Source organism: Carlito syrichta, unplaced genomic scaffold (assembly GCF_000164805.1).
Source record: "Carlito syrichta isolate Samal-C Ts95f unplaced genomic scaffold, Tarsius_syrichta-2.0.1 Scaffold309333, whole genome shotgun sequence".
NCBI lineage: Eukaryota > Metazoa > Chordata > Mammalia > Primates > Tarsiidae > Carlito > Carlito syrichta.
Genome location: NW_007253429.1, coordinates 225,724 through 248,408, shown reverse-complemented (window position 1 = coordinate 248,408; position 22,685 = coordinate 225,724). Strand labels below are relative to the sequence as shown.

General features: G+C 41.9%; 1 pseudogene; it reads left to right on the top strand.

Annotated features, from left to right (window-relative positions):
• The first annotated feature begins 2,180 nt into the window (after nucleotides 1–2,180).
• The window catches only part of LOC110596471, a 23,738-nt pseudogene continuing 3,233 nt past the window's right edge, over nucleotides 2,181–22,685 (top strand).

Here is a 22,685-nt window from a genome sequence, read left to right as displayed (position 1 = left end):
ACCTCTTTCTTTCTCTCTCTCTTGCCCTTCCTCGGTTACAGTCCCTTCGTGTAACTGCCCCTATAATAAATCTCTTGGTTCAGACCGGGTGTGGAGTCATTACTGGTGCCAAACTTCTATCAATCATAACCAAAATAGCCCCTTCTCAGCCTGTAACAGATCCAGGGATGTGAGTGGGAGAAGAGCAAGTAAACACTGTGAAGTTTTCCTATCTTTATAACAAACTATCGGTTTTAGAGCAATTTTAGGTTCTCAGCAAAATTAAAGACAAAGGACAGATTTCCCATTGACAACAGCTCTGTTGTATTTTTATTTAAATTGTTCCATGGTAGGTTATTCACAGAATGAATAACAGTCACAAAGGAGGGATGGAGAGGGAGAGTCCCATATCCAGAGCTGAATTCTTTCCACTACTAACATGGCAGCCTCCAAGACAAGAGAAGGCAATGGGTCCATTCTATGAAAACCAAGACAGAATTTCAGGAAATTTATATCTATCTTCTGGCTCACAGTGACCTTGAGGGCAATCTTATCTGTCTCTTGAGTACTGAAGAACTCAGAAGGCTGACACAGGGAAGGCAGAGAAATAAGGTGGAAGGAGGGATGCTGTTGAAAAATATAAAAATAAAATCTCCTGCCAACCCAGAAAATCCCCTCCACAAATGTAGAAAAGAGAACAATTTTATTATTATTGTTATTATTATCATCATCATCATCTTCCAGTCAGCATCTAAATCTGTTGCCCATGATGGACTGCAGTGGCATGATCACAGCCACTGCATCCTTGACTTGCTGAGCTTAGGTGATTATTTTGCCTCAGCCTTCCAAGTAGCTGGAACTATGGGTGCACACCACCACACTCAGCTAATTTTTTGATTTATTGTGCGATGAGGTCTCACCAGTTTGCCCAGACTGCTCTCAAACTCCTAGGCTCAGGAACCCTCTCACCTCTGCCTCCCAAAGTGCTGGGATTACAGGCATGAGCCTGGCCTATTATTATCATTTTGCTTTTTTTAGAAAGGGTCTTACTTTGTCACCCAGGTTGGAGGACAGTGGCATGATCATGGCTCAATGCAGCCTTGACCTTCTAGACTCAGGCAATCCTTCTACCTCAACCTCCTGAGTAGGTGGGACTACAGGTGTGCATCACAATGACCGGCTAGATTTTTCGATTTTTTTTTCTTCTAGAGACAAGGTCTCCCTGTGTTGCCCAGATTGGTCTCTTACTCTTGGGCTCAAACAATCCTCCCACTCTCGGCTTCCAAAGTGCTGGGATTATAGGTGTGAGCCAACACACCCGCCTCAGTTTTATTATTGAATAATATTAAACCTGACTAGGAAGCACATCACAGGCAATTTGGAGCTAGGCACTTAAGCTAAATTCCCTTGGTGACCTTAAGTTTACATTTCAAAGAAATGGCTCATGGGGCCTTTAAGAAAAACATTCTTACTTTGTAAAGCTGGCAAAACGCTTATCCAGCCTTTCAGAAGAATCACATACATATCAAAAGGGGCATGGAAACACTCTAAGGGAGGGAGGGCAGGTTGACTTCCCTTCTGGCTACAGGGAAAATTCAATTTAGGTTTTACTCATCATTACGATTTAAACGCTCCTCCCAGGAGCTGAAGGAGGCCTGCTTTGTGGAACTCCAATTGCCGTGGTGAAGATGGTACCGGTTAGCCCAGTTCTCAACCAGGATCTTAGATAAGAGGCCAGAGAGTCACACTCCAGCCTGGGTGAGGCTTCCACTCTCCAGGATGAAAGTCTGTAATTAACTCTGAGGACTTCGACAACAGGAAAATGACTACAGGGCACCCAAAGGAGAGCACGGGAAGTTGAGGGCAAGGGAGCGAGTGTAAAAGACGGCTCTGCCCAGTATCTCTCCCTCACGTATAATGGAGATGACCCCAGGGGTGCGCGGGCAACACGAATTCAAACCAGCTGGTGCTCGCGTAAGACATCTCCATTATGGAGCCGGAGCCCAGGAAACAGCGCTCCACCAAGGTAGGAAAGCCCAAACTCAAAACTCTTGCGACACCCAGATTCGCCAACCGGAAATGCCTTCAGCACGCCGCCCCCGGATCCGGAAGCCAGTGGGAAAGTGGGAAAACTGCCGCAAAGGCTTCTGGGGGCTGAAGCCCCTGTGGAGAGTGAGTGGAAGATACAGAGTCTTCGTTCGGGAGCTGACCCTGTTATCTGCGTGAAAATTTTAAGAAAAGAGACGGGGAGGCTGTCGGTGCAGGAGCCATTGTCCTGGTACCATAACTTCTGCACGGCCCAGAAGTAGCTCGTGGCGGCCAGCAGGAGCCGGAGCCTGAGCCTGCAGGATGCTGGAAACTGGTTCTGGGTAGGTCGGCGGCCGATGGCGGATGGGCCCGTCCCACGGGCTCTGGTAGGCTAGGCGGCCTGGGTCCTGGGCCCCAGGATGCCCTTTCCTGTGGGAGAAGGAGGGTCGGGAGAGGCCGGACTTAAGCTAGGACTCGGGGTAGATTGTGGCAAGTGGGAACTACGGGCAAGGGGCGGCGCGCTGGGGCAGCTGAGGCTGGCGGGTTGGGATGTTTCGTTTTCGGTGGAGGGAGCGCGACTTGAGGCGCGCACTTGGGGCGGGAGGATGGGGTGAGACTCGGACAGCCGGGAACCTCGGGGTGGCCGGGCGCTCCGCGGACCTGCATTCCCCGGTTGGGGTCAGAGTGATCTGGAACTCGAATGTCTAAAAAAGAGGAGGGTTTGTCTATTCTGTGCCAAAGTCTTTTGAATAGGGCCTTCCCTGGGGCTTATTTGGCCTGTGGGGATGACTTCGCCTGGGCCCTACAGACTACTTGCTCTGTCCTCAGCGTGGGGTCTTAGCTAGGGCCGTTTATCCCTGGGTGCTTTTTGGAAAAGCCGTGTTTATTTGAGTCCTGACTCTGCGAGTGGTCGTGGGAACCCAGGGCTGATAGTGAATGCGAAAGTTTTTGTTTTTGTTGTTCTTTGGATGTCTGGATATGTCCCAAGTGGTAATTAGGTAAGTGGTGGGGGTAGGAGGGAGGGCATTTCATATTTTGATGTACCTCCGTTTGTTGAGTTTAGGAGGAGGCGGGTGGAGGTGGGCCTGACTTGCTAAAAATATCTTTGGAGGTCTGGGATAGTGTCTTGGGTCTGGAGTCCCTAGGGTTTTTTTTTAGGGGGTGGTGGTGAGGGAAGTTTTGTCTTCTAGTAATGGTGGACTGCATCACTGTAGCCTGCATCTAGGCAGCTTTTTGAATGAGGGCAGGTCTGTTTTCTGGGACCTGTTGTCCCAGGATTTGACGTTTGGTAGGTGGCTACTCTGCTTTGCGGCAAAAATCCGGGTTTGGGTGTTATATGGGTGGCCAGTTTTACTGATTCCCTGTTTTCTCGTCTGCTTTTCCCTCATGTGATGGGGCCAAACCTTTGGCTTGGGACTCTAAGGGGTTTAGGTAGGGAGGGGTCTTCTGAAGGCTGCTTGTCAAGACCAGCCTGGGTAACTTGGCAAGACCTCATTTCTACAATAAATAAAAATCCAAAGCACTTCTGTCCTATGGTGGGGCCCAGGTATTAGGCCTGTAATTTAATTTTTAATTTTTGGTAAAGACAATTTAAACCTACCTGGTAGCACCTGAGCCCAGCAGGTCCAGGCTGCGGTGGCTGTGAGTGTGCCACTGTGCCACTGTACGCTAGCCTGGGCGACAGAGTGAGACTCTGACTCAAAAACAAAACAAAACAAAACAAAAGTCCTAGCCAGGTAATCCCAGCACTTTGGAAGGCTGAGGTGAGAGGATTGCCTGAGCCCAGGGTTCCGAGACCAGACCGGGCAACTTGGTGAGACCTCGTCTCTACAATAAATCAAAAAATTAGCTGGGTGTGGTGGCGTGTGCCTGTAGTTCCAACTACTTGGAAGGCTGAGGCAGAAGGATCCCCTGAGACCAGCAGGTTGAGGCTGCAGTGACTGTGAGCATGCCACTGGGCAACAGAGGGAGACTCCGACTCAAAAAAACAAAAAAAAAACAGTCCTTCTGTTGGAAATGTGTATGATAAATCAAATCCTGTTATTCCTCTACTCATCCTCCAGTGGCTTCTCATTTCACTCCAGATCCAAACCAGCATGCTGCAAGTCTGCACATGATCTGTTGCTCTTGACTGCCACTACCTTGTCGCACATTCTCCTGCCACAGGGGAGTTGTTATCCCTAGAACATCAGGGCTCACTCCTGCCTTGGGGTATTTAATGGTTTGGTTTTTTTCTTTATAGTTCTGTTGACACAGTTGGCCACATGAATCACTCCTTCATAAATTTCAGATCTTTTCTCAAGTAATCACCTTTAAAAGGCTTTCCTTAAACATTGTTATTTAAAATTCCCACCCCTCCAGCCCCTATCACCTGATCTTTCTCTTCCTTGCAGTACTTATCACTACCTGACATAGTGTCTTTTTGGAGTATATTTTATTTTTGCCCATCATCCCCCTACTAAAATGCCAGCTACATGAGGGCAGGTGTTTTTTCAGTTGCATTTGTGGCAGTATTTGCCATACACAGTAGGCACCCAGCCAACAGCATGTAGAGCTACCTGTGGGAGGAGTGAATAAGGAGTATTGGGATGTGGGAGAGATCTGTGGAGACCCTGGTCAGGAGGCTATCACTGATGTTGTAGCTTCCCAGATGGTACAGGATGATGAGGAATTGGGAGAGAGCACGGGAGTAGAATTTGCAGGCCTTTGTAACTAGTTAGTTGTGGCAGAAGGCATGGCATCAGTGATGACCCTGAGGTCAAGGATGGGGAAGTTCTGCCAATGAGAAAACTGAGGAGAGAAGAAGAGCACTCATGTACCATGACCCTTATGTGACAGTTTATGGTCCGCCCTGCTGATGGGTCTCCACCCCTTGGTTGGGCTCCCTGCATCTAGGGCTCTGTCATGTATTTCTGATGTCTGAATGATATCAGCCCTGTGTTGAGCTCCCAGCAGATTCTGAGCAAGTGTTTGCTGACATAAGGTGTCCTGCAGGCCAGAGGGAGCATGGGCCTAGAGCTGTGTGGAGTTTTCTAGGATTTCTAGAGCAAACAATAACAAAATGATAAATATAGTCAATTATAGGTTAGTTGGCCTTTTACTTTTAGGGTTCCAGCTTTCTGAAGCCATTCCAAAACTCCAGTACAAATAATACTAAAGCTGTAATATTCTAGTGTTCTTCAAACTGACTTTTTAGAAACAAAGTTATGCTCACATATGACTGACTCCTCTGTGTGTTGTTGTTGTTGTTTGAGTTGCAATTGCCCTGGCTGGAGTGCAGTAGCTCGATCATAGCTCACTGTAGCCTCGAGCTGTTGGGCTCAGATGATCCTTCCACCTCAGCCTCCAAAGTAGCTGGGTCTACAGCTATGCCCCACCATGCTTGGCTAATTTTTAAAATATTTTTGTAGAGGTGAGGTTTTGCTCTGTTGCCTGGGATAGCCTGGAACCCCTGGGCTCAAGTAATCCTCTCTCCTTAGCCTTTCAAAGTTCTGGGATTACAGGTGTGAGCCATTGCACCTAGCCTGTTGTTACTTCTGATGGACGGGGGTTGCACTGTTAATTTCTTCACCACCTCTTTGGAGCATTCAGTTGCTGCCAGAAGACTTTCATTCTCAGTTAAAAACATATAAGAACAAAAATTAGATAACTAATGGCTTTTTTTGTGGTTAATTTGGCATAATGGAAATTTTCAATTGCATGCTATGACTCTATCATTCAGCATCAAGAATAATCAACTCATGTTCAAGGTTGTTTCACATACCACTTTCCCCTCCCCTGCCTTATTTTTTTGGATTATTTTAAACCTGATTTTAGATGTCATGTCATTTCTTTTATAAATACATTACCACATTATGCATCTCTGAATAGGATTAAAAAAATTTTTTTAAACAGCAGTTATAATTCTCATACAATAACATTCATAGATCTTATTAAGTGTATATTTCAATGAATTTTGACAGATATGTACTTCAAAGTAAGCACCATCTCAGTCAGCCTATAGAACTTTTCCAGGGCTGGGCGTGTTGGCTCACACTTATAATTCCAGCACTTTGGGAGGCTGAGGTGAGAAGATTGCCTGAGCCTATGGGTTTGAGACCAGCCTGGGCAACTTGGCGAGACCGCATCTCTACAATAACCAAAAAATTAGCCAGGTGTGGTAGCACAGTGCCTGTAGTTCCAGCTACTTGGAAGGCTGAGGTGGAAGAATCACCTGAACCCAGCAGGTTGAGGCTGCAGTAGCCAAGAGCATGCCACTGCACTGTAGCCTGGGCAACAGAATTGTGACTCCAACTCAAAAAAAAAAACACAAAAAACCTTTCCATCACCCCAGAAAACTTTTTTTGTGCCCTTCCTGTTCCAGCATTTTCTTATCTATCTCCTAAGGTAACCATTGTTCTGATTTTTGTCACCACAAAATATTTTTACCTGTTCTTTCATCCAGATGGAATATAATGTGTGCTCTTTTGTATCAGGCTTTGAAGCAACATGTTTTGAGATTCACCTGTATAATTTTTTCTGTACTAATATTTTGTCCTTTTCATGCTTTGTATCTTTTCCCGTTTATGGACATTGGGATTGTTTCTAGTTTGAAGCTATTATGAATAAAACAGCTGTGAACATTCTTGTTTGAGTCTTCTTGTATTCATTCCTTTTAGATAAATTTACTAAATTCTCTTACTTCACTTGGGAAGTAACTTCTTTTCGTTGTTGTTTTTTAGTCTTGAGTCTCACTCTGCTGCTCAGGATGGAGACCAGTGGCACACTCACGGCCACTGCAGCCTTAACTTGCTGAGCTCAGGTGATTCTTCCACCTCAGCCTTCCGAGTAGCGGGAACTATAGGAATGCACCACCACATCTGGCTAATTTTTAAAAAAAATTTATTGTAGAGATGAAGTCTTGCCAAGTTGCCCAGACTGGTCCGAACCCTTGGGCTCAGGCAGTCCTCTTGCTTCTGTCTTCCAAAATGCTGGGATTACAGGCATGGGTCACCACGCCCGGCAGGAAGTAACTTCTTAAGAAACTACCAGTTTAAGTGGTTGTACCATCTAACGCTCTCAGTGCCTGGCCCTGTATTCTTGCCACCATTTAAAACTGTCACTCTTTTTGTTTTTGCTCATTTTCATGTCAGTGTGTAGTGGTATCTCATTGTGTTTTTAATATTTTCCCTAATGATCATTGATGTTGATGATATTTCCATGTGCTTGTTGGCTTTTTGTGTATCTTCTTTTCTGAAGGGTCTATCCAAATCTTCTGCCCATTTGAATTGTTTATTACTTTCTATATGTATCACACACACACACACACATATATAAAATTTGTCATCTGTTTTGCCAAGATTTTCTCTGAATCTATGGATTGTCTTCATTTTCTTAATGGTGGTTTTCAAGCAGCAAAAATGAGATCACTTTCTTCATAGTTAGAATTTGTCTTGTTTAAGAATTCTTTGAGAATTATTTATGAATTCTTTGCTTACTCCAAAATTATGATGATATTCTCCAATTATTTTTTTAGAAGCTTGAAGTTTAGCTTCTGTGTTAAGGTTTATGAACTATCTTTAGTTAATTTTTGTGTATGGTTTGATACTTTGAGGTTTGAGATAATACTTGTTACATCACATTTGTTAAATAGCCCTCCTCTTACTATTGAATTGCTTTGATAAATGTTATGTTTGCCTGTGTTGAAACTCTTGATCCTGTTGTAGTTCATAAGGATGATGATTGCATTTTCATGCAAATGTATGAGATTTGCTTCTCTGAAACCTTGTTATATCAGCACATTACCCAATATATGTGAGACAATATAAAAAAAAAGAAACTCTTGTCCTCATAGGTGTGAGTCTATTTCTGGAAACCTCTTCTTTCCATGAATCTATTTGTTCACTCTTATATCAACAACATACTGTCTTGATAACTACAGCTGTATATTAAGTCTTGAAATAATATACCATAAGTTCTCTAGCTTTATTCCTCTTTTTTCAGGTTGTCTTTGCTATTCAAGGTCCTATTAATTTCCAGTTTTAAAAATCAACTAACTTTTCTGTGCAAATAATCTTCTGAAATATTGATTGGGATTGCATTTTATCTATAGATCAATTTAGGTAGAAGACTTCTCAAGAATACTGATTTTTTTTCTATCCCACAAACTTGGTATGTATCTCTTTATTTAGGTCTTTTTTTTTTTCTTGTCAGGGTCTTACTCTGTTGTTGCCCAGGCTGAGTGCAGTGGCATGATCACTGCTCCTCATAGCCTTGAACTCCTGGACTAAGGTGATCTTTCTACAGCAGCCTTCTAAGTAGCTGGGACTTTACAGGTATGTGCCACCATGCTTGAATAATTTTTAAAAAATTTTTTTGTAGAGATGAGGTCTTGCTATGTTGCCTAGACTGGTCTCGAAATCCTGTGCTCTAGCAATCCTCTCATCTTGGCCTCCCAAGTGCTGGGATTACAGGTGTGAGCCACCTTGCCAGCCTTTACGTAGGTCTTTACTTTCTCCAAGTAAATATTTTGTAGATCTCAGTGTAGAGCATTTATGTGTCTCTTTTAAAATTAAGTCCTATGCATTTTATGTTTCTTAATGCTTTTGAAAATGTTTTTCTAATTTTCAGCTTCCAATTGTTTCTGATTAGTATTTAAATTACAATTGATGTTTGCATCCAGACCCCCCCATGTCCTGTGTTCTGTCCACCACCTTGCTAAGTTGAAATTCATTTATTGCTTTTTGGTTTTTTTGCTGTTTTGTTTTGGATTCTTGGACACAGTCATGTCAAAGACTGTAAAGACGGTTTTGTTTTCCATAGTCAGTGTTATTTTCCATAGTAACCTCTGTTCGTTTCCTATGTATTCTTCTAGTAGTTTTAATTTTTTATTTAATTTATATTCTCCTATATGTGTCTACATTTTTGTTTCTAATGATTAACTCTTACTCTACTGGGAATTTATTTTTCTGTAAGATGTAAGCTAAAAATATAATTTTCAGTTGGATAGCAGTTTGTCTAAACCCTTTGTGAAGAGACTGTTTCCTGATCTTTTTGAGATGCTATTTTTGCTATACACTAAAAATTCCAAATATACGTGGGTCTCTTTCTGGACTTTATTTTTTCCTATTCATCTATCTATTGCTGCATTAACCTCACAGTTTTATTTTCTGTGCCTTTGTAGTTTTTCAATTTTTATTATAAAATAAAGGACAGGAAATAAAACCACACAGAAGATATGATATGGATAGTGTGATGAATTAGTATAAAGTGAACACTCAGATCAAAACATAGACTACATCCGGGCATTATCACTGCAACTGAATTGATCACTGTTTCTAGGCTTTTGCAGTAGACAGAGTTAAGAAATACTTCAGAAGTTCATACATATATTTCCAGTTCAAAATCAGGATTACTGGGTCTACACCAAAAATCCTGTTTCTCTAGCTCACAAGGTTAATAGTATTAGAATATCCCATAATTACTCATTTGTTTTAGAAGGAGACTTGGTTCAGATAGCATTTCTTTTTTTTTTTTTTTTTTTTTTAGTTGGAGTCTCACTCTGTCGCCCAGACTGGAGTGCAGTGGCCGTTCCCAGCTACCGCAGCCTCGACTTGCTGAGCTCCGGCGATCCTTCCGCCTCAGCCTTCCGAGTAGCCGGAATTACAGGCATGCGCTACCTCGCCCGGCTGATTTTTAAATTTATTGTAGAGATGAGGTCTCGCTGCCCAGGCAGGTCTCGAACCCGCGGGCTCAAGCAATCCACTCTCCTCAGCCTCCCAAAGGCGCGGGATTACTGGCTGAGCTACCGAACCCGGCTTCAGATAGCATTTCTAACTTCCCAGAGTTCCCTCCTCTCTTATTGTTTGTTCATTCCCTTGGCTCTATCCTTACTGGGTCACCCTAGTTAATTGTGTACCTCTGCCGAAGGCCAAAACTTCTGAAGGCCAAAACATCTGTCAGGCATCCCTTCTATATGACTCTAGCTCCTGATTCTGGTAACTGTTCCCTCCACCTTTAGACCTGGTGTTGGTAAAGACCCTTTGCTGTTGTGAGTATCCATGGTATTACAGCGACCTTTGGTATTACTAATCCTGCCCACGCCTTTGTAAATAGTCCCTTTGGTAATCTCTCCTTAGTTACCCAGTTTGTGTTGCCATTTTTTACCAGACTGATATTGGACCAGAGCACTTTAAAACATCTACATTAACAGCCGGGCTTGGTGGCTTAGCCTGTTATTCCAGTACTTTGGGAGGCAGAGGCGAGTGGATTGCCTGAGCCCATGAGTTTGAGACCAGCCTGGGCAACTTGGCAGATCTCATCTCTACAATAAAATCAAAAAACTAACTGGGTGCAGTAGCATGCGCCTGTAGTTCTGGCTACTTGGAAGGCTGAGGCAGAAGGATCGCCAGAGGTCGACGCTGTGGTAGCTGTAAGCATGCCACTGTACTCCAGCCTGGGCGACAGAATGAGACTCCAACTCAAAAAATAAAAAAATAAAAAATAAAACATATATGTTACTGCTTGGTGTACTGGCACATGCCTGAAATCCCAGCAACTCAGGAGGATTGCTTGAGGACAGGAACTCCAGGTTGCAGTGCACTATAATCATGTCTGTGAATAGCCACTACACTCCAACTTAGGCAACATAGCGAGACTTCATCTCTAAAATTTTTTCTTAATTGCATTACTTACATCGGGACCAAATAAATAATGTAATAGCTAGAGCACTCTTGAGAAAAAATACCTGACCAAGAATTTAGAGAAAGTTGGGATGTTCATGTTTTATGTCAGACAGTTGACTGGAAAGTGGAGATCTCTTTAACCTGACTTTTCTGTAATTCCATAGAAGCCTGAAGAAGATTATGCACTTTCAAATATTTGTCTTGCTTTTTTTTTTTTTTTTCAATTGGGTCTCACTCTCATCCAGGCTGTGTTACAGTAGCATGATCATAGCTCACTGCAGCTTTGAACTTCAGTGTTCACAAATGACAGGTCAATTGATTTCTCTTGTAAACAGCAATAAGCAGATATAAGTTCCTTTTTTAACCTAATTATATATTTTGCTAATATTTAAGTCTTCTTAGATCCCATTTCCCCCAGCATTTTCTTAGGACATTTTTATGCATACAGAAAAGTTGAAAGGCCTGCTTGCTACATTCAACATCCAATACTCACATACATATATATATGGATAGAGGTGATGAAGCAAACAGAAAAATGATAATAATTGCATCATATTTTAACAAGAAGATTTTCTCGGGTAAATCTGATACCTTATCAGTTTAATGGAAGCAAACAGAAAAATGATAATAATTGTATCATATTTTAAAAAGAATATTTTCTCAGGTAAACTGATACCTTATCAGTTTAGTGGAAGAAGAATGGAAGTTTTCCCTCCAATAGATTTTCTGATATGAAACTGACCTGCCATTCTTTGCATAAAATCTACTTGGTCATGATGTATTGTTTCTATAAAATACAGCTGGATTAGGCTTGCTAGTGCTTTATATTTAGGGTTTTTTATCATTTTTGTTTAATTTTTAAAAATTTTATTTTAAAGTTGTGGGTACAAGTCAGGATTGCACACATAAGTGGTTATAGTACAGGTGAAGTTTGGGGCCTCCAATTAGACCTCACTTTGCCTGGATTAGGATTAGGCACCCTTATTGATGTTATGTGCCCCCTCTTTCCCCTGGCAGTGTCCTACTACTGTCAATCCCTTTTCTGTAGTATTATGAGGAGCTCAGGGTCTCCATCTATTTTTATAAATAGAATTAACCTCTACTTTTTCTTTTTCTTTTGTGCTCTTGCTTTTGGCGTCTTCGATGAATGACTTAGGAGGCATTTTTTTTTTTTTTTTGAGTTGGAGTCTCACTCTGTCGCCCATACTGGAGTGCAGTGGCCGCTCAGCCTCGACCTGCTGGGCTCCGGCGATCCTTCTGCCTCAGCCTTCCAAGTAGCTGGAACTACAGACGCGCGCTTCCACGCCCGGCTAATTTTTGATTTATTGTAGAGATGAGGTCTCACCAAGTTGCCCAGGCGGGCCTTGAACCCACGGGCTCAGGCAATCCGTTCACCTCAAGGAGGCATTTTAAAAAAATGTTTGGAGCACTTAATATTCATTACAAAAATTACCTGTTTCTCAAAGTTTTGCTAGACCTGCCAATAAAATTATGTGAAAGTGATGTCTTTTGGTGTGGCAGGTTTGGGGACTGGGTCCTTTATTTTTGTCTTCTAGGCAGAGCCATAGATCCTAGCACCTTGAAGTTTCAATTAATAGTGGAGACTGGGACTGGGTGAGAATGAGTTTATGAGCTTGAACCCTTGTAGTAGTATATTTCACTATTCATCAGATATTCTGACATCTCCTCCATGTGGCCTCTCCTTATAGGTATATGGCCTACTCTGTTGAACTCAGGAGTGACACTGAGACTGGATTTGCTAATGAGACATGAATAAAATTGTCTCTTTGGGTAGAATGTTTAAGAGCCTGCGTATTCTCCATCACATATCTCCCTTGAGCACTTCTGGCCATTTTCCAATAGTGACTGCACTGTTAGCTTTAGTCCTGGAGTTAAGAGGACTTTGAGCACAATTACAGTTGACAAATGGATAGACATGGAACCTGAGTGAGAAATAGCCTTCATTACATTAAGCCACTGAGATTTTTGGGGGAGGTTGTTTGTTAGAACAGCTCAGCCCATTTGACTGATATAGACCCCTTTCTTCACTACACTCTGAAGATCCTGCCTTTTGGGTGAATTTCTACCATATCTGCTTACTTTTTGCCCTTTCATTGAGTCATCTGTTCAGTGGGCATTATTTTAGGCAGTGGTAAAGAAAAAGGGCCTTGAAATGAGAATTTTAGATTCTAGACCTGACTCTGACACTTGATAGCTGCGTAATTTTGAGAACAAATAAACAAATCTCTTAGTGCGTCAATTTCCTCCTCTGTGAGATGGAAAGAACACCAATATCTACCTCTTGGCTTTGTTGTAAAAGTTTGTGCTTAGTTCAGTCCCTGGTTTATAAATGTTAGCTACAGACATTAGTATTAGTGGGAATAAGAGAGCTATCTTTATTAGTTGTACTGTTATAACACATGACTCCGAAATCTCAATAGTTCATACAGCAATCTAACCTCACACCCAGTCTTATTCTTTTGTAGGTTAGCTTTAGCTCTGTACCATGACCTTTTACAGTAGGACCACAGTCCCTTTGGGGAACATGCTCAGATCAAGAGAAATGGTAGAGTTAATGCAGTGCTTAGAAATGGCACTGTCGGCTGGGCTGGATGACTCAGTCTGTAATCCCAGCCCTTTGGGAAGCTGAGGTGAGCCTGAGTCTGCAGGTTTGAGACCAGCCTGGGCAACTTGGCGAGACCTTGTCTCTACAATAAATAAAAAATTAGATGTGGTAGCGCGAACCTGTAGTTACGGCTACTTGGAAGACTGAGGTGGAAGGATCGCCGGAGCCCAGCAGGTTGATATGGGGTGTCCATGAGTGTGCTGCACTCCAGCCTGGGACAGAGTGAGACTCTACCTCAAAAAGAAAAAGAAATGACACTCACTTTCACTCACATTCATTGTCCAAGGCCTTTCAGAAAGTCAAGCCTGATGCTAGTGGCAGGAAAGAACAATTCTTTTGTAGAGAAACAAATAATTGGGAACAAATATAAAATCTACCACCACGGCCTATTTTGACCTAATCACAAGGATTAGATTAGCAAAAAAAGTCTAAAGTGCCGTTCTTATAAGAAGCTTACATTTTAATAAAGACAAACATGTAAACAGAGAAATTGCAATATGGTATGATTAAGGTGAGATGCCTAGTTTGGACAGAAGAGGGAGTGATCATCTCTGCCTATGGTGTTGGGGTATTAATCACAAGTTTCTCAAGAGAAACCCAGCTAGTCCTATAAGGCAACAGTAGACCTGTAGTCATTTGGGCTGAGATCCTGGACAGTGTCTGAGGGGCTTCTGAAGGTGTCATAGCTCTTAATACCACCTGCCTTCTTTAGGACCACGTAAGTGGAGTACTTTGACTTTGGCCCATGAGGAGACACAAATGCACATGTCTGATGAGGTGATGTGGTCTCCATATATAGAAATGGCAGGTGGGGGTTATCATTTCAGGATCATTGTGAGATCTGGAGCTCTCCCTTAAGTAAGAAGGACTCAGTTTAGATCCTCTAAACTCCTAGAGTGCAGAGACATAAGGAATTGAACACAGATGGGCCAGTCCAGTCAGAAGCTGAGTTCTGCATGTTCTGATTGGTGTGGAAGGAGACATTCAGAGGTTCCTTGTCCACAAGCAGCATATTATTTTCTTTCTTTTCTCTTGACTCAGGTTCTCAGTAGCAGAGACGAAGCCAAGACATGGAGTTTGAATCTGAGGTACAGAGGTGGAAGAAGTTGTAAATTTTGAAAGCTAAGGGAGGGTGGCATAAGACAGACTTGACAGCCTAGAAATGAAGGCAGAATGAGTAAAGGTAGAAAATTCAGGAACCCCTGTAGATGGAGACTCCATGTTTGTTGATTGAGTGTGTGAGAGGACAGAATCCCTGTTGAAGAGGCATAGGCTTAGGGCCTCCAATAAAGGCCCCAGCAATGTCAATTGCCTCTCTATCCCACAGGTCCTAGCTGCACGGAAACAGAATGGGCTTTTGCAATTGAGGTTGGAAAAAGTCACCCCACACACCAGAAATCCATCATGAGATGAAATAACATCTACCTGGCCCTCTGGCAGGATTTCAGGACTGGGCCACTTCTGGGGCTATGATGCTGTCTGATCCTTCTGCACTGGGTGAGCAAGACCAGGTGAAGATTTTACCTTCAAAGAATGGGGAAAATGTGGAGATCGTGAGGAAATGGACTCAAAATCATAAGGCAAAAGGTGAGAATTGCTTAGCGCCTGGAAAGGTAAAGAGGGGGCCAGCCGGGCTCAGTGGCTCAGCCTGTAATCCCAGCAATTTGGGAAACCAAGGTGAGTGCATTGCCTGAGCCCACAGGTTTGAGGCCAGGCTGGGGAAACTTGGCAAGACCTTGTCTCTATAGTAAATAAAAATTTAGCTGGGCGTGGTGGCATGCGCCTGTAGTTCCAGCTACTTGGAAGGCTGAGGCGGAAGGATCACCGGATCCCAGCAGGTCGAGGCTGTGGTGGCCAGTAGCATGCCACTGCACTCCAGTGTAGGTGACAGAGTGAGACTCCAACTGGAAAAAAAAAAAAAAATTAAAGAGGGGACCATACTCCGGGATCACCTAAGACTGCTTTAGAGTCACATCAGAGTAAAGTGAGTACTTCCTCCTTTCCTAGGCTCAGAAAAGCTACTCCAAGAGCATAATGGGAGGTCTGGTTTCTCTACCTTTAGGTTTGCCTTCTTCTTCTTTTTTTTTTGAGTTGGAGTCTCACTTTTGTCTCCCAGGCTGGAGTGCAGTGGCACGCTCATGGCCACCGCAGCCTTGACCTGCTGTGCTTAGGCAATCCTTCTGCCTCAGCCTTCCAAGTAACTGGAACTACGGACATGTAGATTTGCCTTCTAACTGTACTGACTGCTTCTAAGAAAAGGAGGGAAAGCCCCAAATACTGGTGAGTAGGGTTACATTTTTTTATTTCTGAACCGATGAATAATTTCCCAGAGGACAGATGTATATTCTCTTTGTTGGGAAGGGAAAAGGTCGTCAACATTTAAGTAGTTGAGGAAAGCATTAGGGCTTTATTGAGAAAAGGTTGTTAAAAATATGTAGGCAAAACACTAGGTTTTTTTTTTTTTTAATTTATTGTAGGGACGAGGTCTTGCCAAGTTGCCCAGGCTAGTCTCAAACCTCTGGGCTCAGATAGTCCTCTCGTCTCCTCTTCCCAACGTGCTGGGATTGCAGGCATGAGCCACCATGCCAAGCTAACACAGGGATTTTATAGATCCCGTTTGCAACCTGACCTTTTCGAAAATGGTCATGCCAATGTTTAGGGCCCACTCATGAGTGAGAACATGTGGTGTTCAGTTTTTTGTTTCTGTGATAGTTCACTTAGATGGTCTTCAGTTGCATCCATGTTGCTGCAGAAGATGTGATCTTATTCTTCTTTATAGCTGTGTAGTATTCCATCTTGTATCTGTACTGCATTTTCTTTATCCTGACCACTTTCAGTGGGCAACTGGGTTGGTTCCATGTTTTTGCTATTGTGAATAGTGCTGCAGTGAACATACTTGTGCAGGTGTCTTTTTGGTAGAGTGATTTATGTTCCTCTGGGTATATTGCCAGAAGTGGTATTACTGGATTGTATACATAGCTCAGTTTTACCAGGGCAAGAGAGGACTTGCTAGAAACCAAAACCTCAACCACATGCAATTCACTTATGTAGCAGATCCTAACATATACCTACAACTCTAAAATAGAAATAAATTTTTTTTTAATGCAAAAGAAAAAAAAAAAGGAAAATGCTCATGGGTGGACCTCATTTGTTTACTTATTTTTCTTTGTCGTTAAAGTGAGGGGGTCCAGCCCCTGCCGGGTCATGAAGTTTCCTGAAGGAGAGACGGATAGGTGAAAGATGAAAATAATATACTCGGACACCTGCTTGCTGAACAGATGACAGTTTAATGTTAGTTAACACAGAGCTTTTATACCATTCGTAAAGGGGCAAGACAAAGAAAATTCCTTCATGTACATATACTTTAAAAGTTACCACCATCTAGTGGTCTAGAAGCGACAAACAAACCAAGAACACTATCTACTTTTAGTTAATGAGTCTTTATCATAAAGCCAAAAATGATAGTTTTAGTTCAGAGTCCCGAATTATAGTCCTTGAAATGTCTCAAGAAAGTTTCCAAGTGCACATTTCTCCATGTGTCAGGAGTTTTTCTCTCTGGGGCTTTTATGACCTTCAAAACTTTTTAATTACCTTTCTTGTCCAGGTGTCTTCATTACTTTTCTCTTATCCTGCAGTGTTTATTTCTAAAGAAAACTCAAAAGAAACTTTTAGTGATGTTTTCCCAGGCCCCCAAGGAGTTAATTTATCATAAAAGTATCCAATTAGTATATTATGAATTCAGTGAAAACCCACTCTATAAACATTAACTTAGAATTTTAACTATTGAATTAAGTAAAAACCTTAACAATTAATCTTCATCCTAAATCTGTGAAAACAGTGTTATAAATTACCTACATAACTCCTAGATAAGTGTAGGACTTATAATGAATTCATAATGAACTTACTATAAACTTGTACTTCTAAAAAACCTTATGTCTAAACACTAAACTACATAATTCTAAATCAAATAAGGAGTGTATATACTTGTATCATTTTTACTCAAACAATACCTAGTAACTTATAACCAAGTGAAAGAAAGCATTTTTGATGTGCTTCAGAGTTTAACCATTGCATTTGTTAGAAAAGGCCAAACAGCATAGTGGGAAATGGAAAAATAAACCATGACATTCTCAGGTTAGCTGTGAGTACTTCACATAAACATGCCATTTTCTTCTTCCACGACTGCACAGAATTCTTCGGCGGTACTAAACAGCAAAGGTGGAACACAGAAGGGCCTCAGCTTCCCGGGCTCGCCCTGCAGCCCAGGGTCTTCGGCCCACCAGGACCCTGTCAATCAGGTGGGCCTTCAAGGCTGGCTCCCAACAGTCAAAGTTTTCTTCTATTGTCTCCTCTAAATCTTTCCTACTCCCTTCTGCACAGCAGAAGTCCCAAGTCCATGATGCTTTTTGTCTTTTCCAGCCTGTCCTCTGTCTTTCCATCTCTGAAATCCTTCAGTATGAATCCTCATGGTGGTTGTCCTGAATACCACTTGAAGTTTTCAGATTGGTTCACAAATCATTTCTCCAGTGTTAAAGGACCTGGAATGTGTTTTGTGCATCCTTTTTGCTCCTCACAGGCTTTAACACTAAGCTAGGCACAGAGTAATGCCTAGAACTTCATGTGGAGAATAATATACTCTGAAAAGAATTATGTTAACTTCTTATGTATCCAGACTCTGCAGAGCCAACAGCTATGCTCTTTACACAATGAAGATTGATAGCAGCTTGCTGTGCACTAATTGACTTCTTGTTTGTAGGTACCAGTAACATTCAGGGATGTGGCTGTGATCTTCACTGAAGCAGAATGGGAAAGACTGAGCTCAGAGCAGAGGAATCTGTACAAAGAAGTGATGCTGGAGAATTACAGGAATCTGCAGTTATTGGGTGAGGCGGTGTTCTTTTCCTTCATTAATTCAGTGACAGTTTCTTGAAATAGTAATCCATTGGGCTTGCTTTCCAGTGTAAGGAAACAGACACTAAACAGAAAGCTTCATATATAGGGGTAGTATAATATCGTGTGTTATAGGGTGATAACTGCTATATAGTAAAAGATAATAATAAAACAGGATCAGTGAGTATTGAGTGTGACAGAGTAACTGGTTGAATTTTATAATTGAGAATTTGAAATCAGTGAAGAAGAAACATAATGTGGTGAGGAAGTTCGAACTCTAGGTTTCTAAGAGCATTTCAGGTGGAGGGAATTGTTGATGTGAAGACCTTAAGGAATGGATGTGCCTGCCCATTATAAGGAAGTACCAGGAGGCCAGTGAGGCTGGGGGCACATTTACAAGGGGGAGGGTAGTGAGAGTTGCCTTCTGCAACAGAAGTTCAAAATAAGCATCAAATTTTTTGTGACCTTTGGGTTTCATAAACTCTAATTGTTTTTCTTTTTCATTTGTCTAAAAACTTACATGATTCTTTAGATTGAGGTTGATAAATTCTATCAATTACAGCATGACTCTAGATAAGGGTTGGCTAATGTTTTCTGTAAAGAACCAAACAGTATCTCTTTAAAGTTTTGCAGATCTTATAATCTCTCAACTTTGCCTTTTGTAGTACAAAAGCAGCCATAAACAATATGTGAATGGATTAGCATGGCTGTGTTTCAGTAAAATTTTATTTATGGACACAGAAATTTGAATTTCATTTAATATTTAGGTATCATGAAATATTACTACTCTTTTGACTTTTTTTAACCATTAAAAAAATGTAAAAACCATTCTTAGCCTCTAGACTAACAAAAACAGATGGTGCCTGACATCTGCCTGTAATCCCAACATGTGAGGCAGAGGTGAGAAGATTGCCTGAACCCCAAGGGATTTGAAACAAACCTGGGCAACTCAGTGAGACCACATCTCTATAACAAATCAATAAATTAGCCTGGTGTGACGTTGTGTGCCTGTGGTTCAGCTACTTGGATAAGGCTGAAGCAGAAGGAGCGCCTGAACCCAGCAGGTCAAACCTGTGGTAGCAATAATCATGACACTGCATTCTAGCCTGGGCGACAGAGTGAGTCTCTGACTCCACAAAAACAAACAGAAAAACCCCCAGAGAACTGGATGACCCCATGGGCTATGGTTTTCCACTCGTTCTAGATCCATACTGTGTAGTTAGTAGAAAAATAATGTGAACCACAAAGATAATTTTAAATATCCTAGTAACCATTTTTAAAAAAGTATAACTAAGCCAGTGCAGTGACTCATGCCTATAATCTCAGCTGCTATCAGCCTGAAAGGATTGCCTCAGCACAGGTGTTTGAGACCAGCGTGGGCAACTTGGCAAACTCATTTCTACGATAAACCAAAAAATAGCCAGGCGTAGTGGCGCATGCCTGTAGTTCCAGCTACTTGAAATGTTGAGACTGAAGGATTACCTAATTCCCTGTGGTTTGAACTGTCCCCTTCGGAATGGCTGTATCTAATTCCATGTAGATTCATTATTTCAACCTGCATCTAATAATAATAAGTAAAATAATAATAATAATAATTTTTAAATTGATTTTTTATTATTTTTTGACTTTTTTTTTAATGGTTGTGTGTGTGTGTGTGTGTGTGTGTGTGTGTGTGTGTGTGTGTGTGTGTGTGTGTTTTGAGTCAGAGTCTCACTCTATCACCCAGGCTGGCGTGCAGTGGTATTCTCACAGCTATCATAACCCCAACCTGCTGGACTCTGGCGATCCTTGCACCTCAGTCTTCCAAGTAGCTAGAACTACAGATGCACACCACCACACCCAACTACTTTTTGATTTATTGTAGATACAAGGTCTTGCCATGTTGCCTAGGCTGGTCTCAGACCCCTGGGCTCAGGCAATTCTCTCACCTCTGCCTCCCAAAGTGTTGGGATTACAGGCGTGAGCCACCTTGCCTGGCCCACGGTCTGTGTGTTTTGATTTATTTTTTGGTAGTCAGTCTAATTAGATGTTTTTATTTTTCCCTGGTCATATTCTTTCTCCCACAGTTAATACATTTCACTGGTTTAGAGGAAAATGATACAATGACCTTGTTTAAATCAATCATGACATTCAAAGCCTGGATTCCAATTGCATTTCTTAAAATTGTTTCTTTTGTCTTGCTTGACACCATAACATCCTGTGGTTCTCCAGACTCATGTCTCTTTTTGGGGCTTTCTTTTTTTTTGTTTTGTTTTTTAACTGTAGGAGCCATAGGACTTAGTGTCACATACTTTTTTCTGTGTCTGTATTCAAACCCTTTAACAGTTTGTGAACTTTAATGATTTTCATCATGTATTATAATGAACCCATTTTCTATCACTATCTAATCTGTGTTTTATCTTCATATTTCTACTTGTCTGCAAAATATCACAAGTTTACTCTCCAACTTAGATGAAATTGAGAGTATACTATTTTTCCTCCTAAACTAGTCTCTTTTTCTGTTTCTTCACATATTCAGTGATATAGCATCTGTTCTTTAAGGGCACTATTAGAAATAAATGGTTCAAATATCCTTGAAATAATTTTTAAAGCTTTCACAGGGAAGATACTTTATTAAGCTTAGACTAGATAATACTGTGATAACAATCAACCCCAGTTCTTTAGTGGCCTACAGTGGCAGATGTTAATTTCTCTTTTATGTTACCTCTTATATGCAGCTTAGGTGTGGCTCAATTCTGTTGATTCTGGGATCTAAGCAAAAGGAACAGACTCTATCTGAGTCACAGGGTTCTTGAGGTATAGGGGAAAAGGGCAATGATGGAACTACACTGTGGTTCCTAAAACTTGTTTGAAAGTGCACTAACTTCCCACTAACCTTCACTGGCCAAAGCAAATCCCACAACCAAGTTTGATGTCACTGTGGTGAGAAGGATAATCCTTCAGAGATGGGCTCAGTGGGGAGAAATAGTAAATATTGTGACCAAAGTATAATTTACTGCAAGACAGAAGTTTAAGCTGAATCTTATAGAAGAAATGAGGAACTGGGCATGGTGGCTCACGCCTGTAATCCCAACACTTTGGGAGGCTGAGGTGAGAGGATTGCCTGAGTTCAGGGGTTTGAGACCAGCCTGGGCAACTTGGCAAGACCTCATCTCTACAATAAATCAAAAAAATTAGCTGGACATGGTGGTGTGTGCCTGTGGTTCCAGCTACTTGGAAGACTGAGGTGGAAAGATCACCTGAGCCCAGCAGATTGAGGCTGCAGTGGCCATAAGTGTACCACTGCACTCCTGCCTGGGGTACAGAATGAGACTCTAATTTAAAAAAAAAAAAAGAAATAAGGATCATGGAGCTAAGGGGATCAAGGAGGAACCCAAACCATTTAGACTTAATAGCTATTAATATATTACCCACTGGGTTATTCTCCCCTTCTTTTTTTGCCAAAATATGTTGAAGATAATCTGAAATATGATATTGTAGCCTTAAATGTGTCACATTTCTCTAAAAATTAAAGATAGATTCTTAAATAATCATAATATCACTATCACATTCAACAAAGTTAATGGTAGCATCTAATTACAAATCTATGTTAAAATTATTTTGGTGTGGATTTTCTGGATTGCAGTGGAAAATGTGGTACATAAAAATGAAATGTAAAAGAATTATTGGTCAGAAGTAAATTATATTGCCAATGACAGTTGTGGAAGTAGGATACTCTCTGTCCTAAGACAAGGCAGAACAGCCCAGCAGTCTCACTGATGGCTTCTCTAACTGAAAACTTTCTTTCGTCAGCAGAACCAAGGCCAGGAATCTACCCTTGCTCTTCCTGCCTTCTGGTCTCCTCCTGTCAGCAATTCCTCAGCCAACATGTGCTTTAAATCTTCTGGGACTTATGCACAGAAAATCACTCCCATCTGGGGAATTCCAGCTCAGGACATCAGAAAGCACAGGAGCACCAGTATTCTGATCAGAACTGCTGGAGTGGAAATGCAGAAGACCAAGAGAGAAAAGGTGCTTCAAACCCTGGTCTGCAAGGACAGAGGAGAGAGAGAGAGACATTAAGGGCGTTCCTCAACCCACTCCAAGGACAGTCAGTATATCCTAGAGAAGGCAACATGGTGGTAGAAATAGAGTCCCACTTGGCCCAAAGGGTAAGCCCTGTGCAATCAGACAAAGGAATGAAGGAATTATAAGCCTCGAGATTTGGAGCAATCAACTGTAGAGAACGTGAGCCAGACTATAGCCTGGAATCAAACTTCATTAGAAACTCAAGGGCCTTCTTAGGGGAGAAGCCCTATGTTTGCAGTGACTGTGGGCAGGACTTTAAAAACAGGTCAGCTCTCAACAGACACCATCAGACATAGTGGAGAAGTTATGTATGCAGTGAGTGTGGCTGATGCTTTAAAAATAGATCAAGCCGGGCTTTGTCGTTCAGCCTATAATCCCGTGCCTTTGGGAGGCTGAGGTGAGTGGATTGCCTGAGTCCGTGGGTTCGAGAC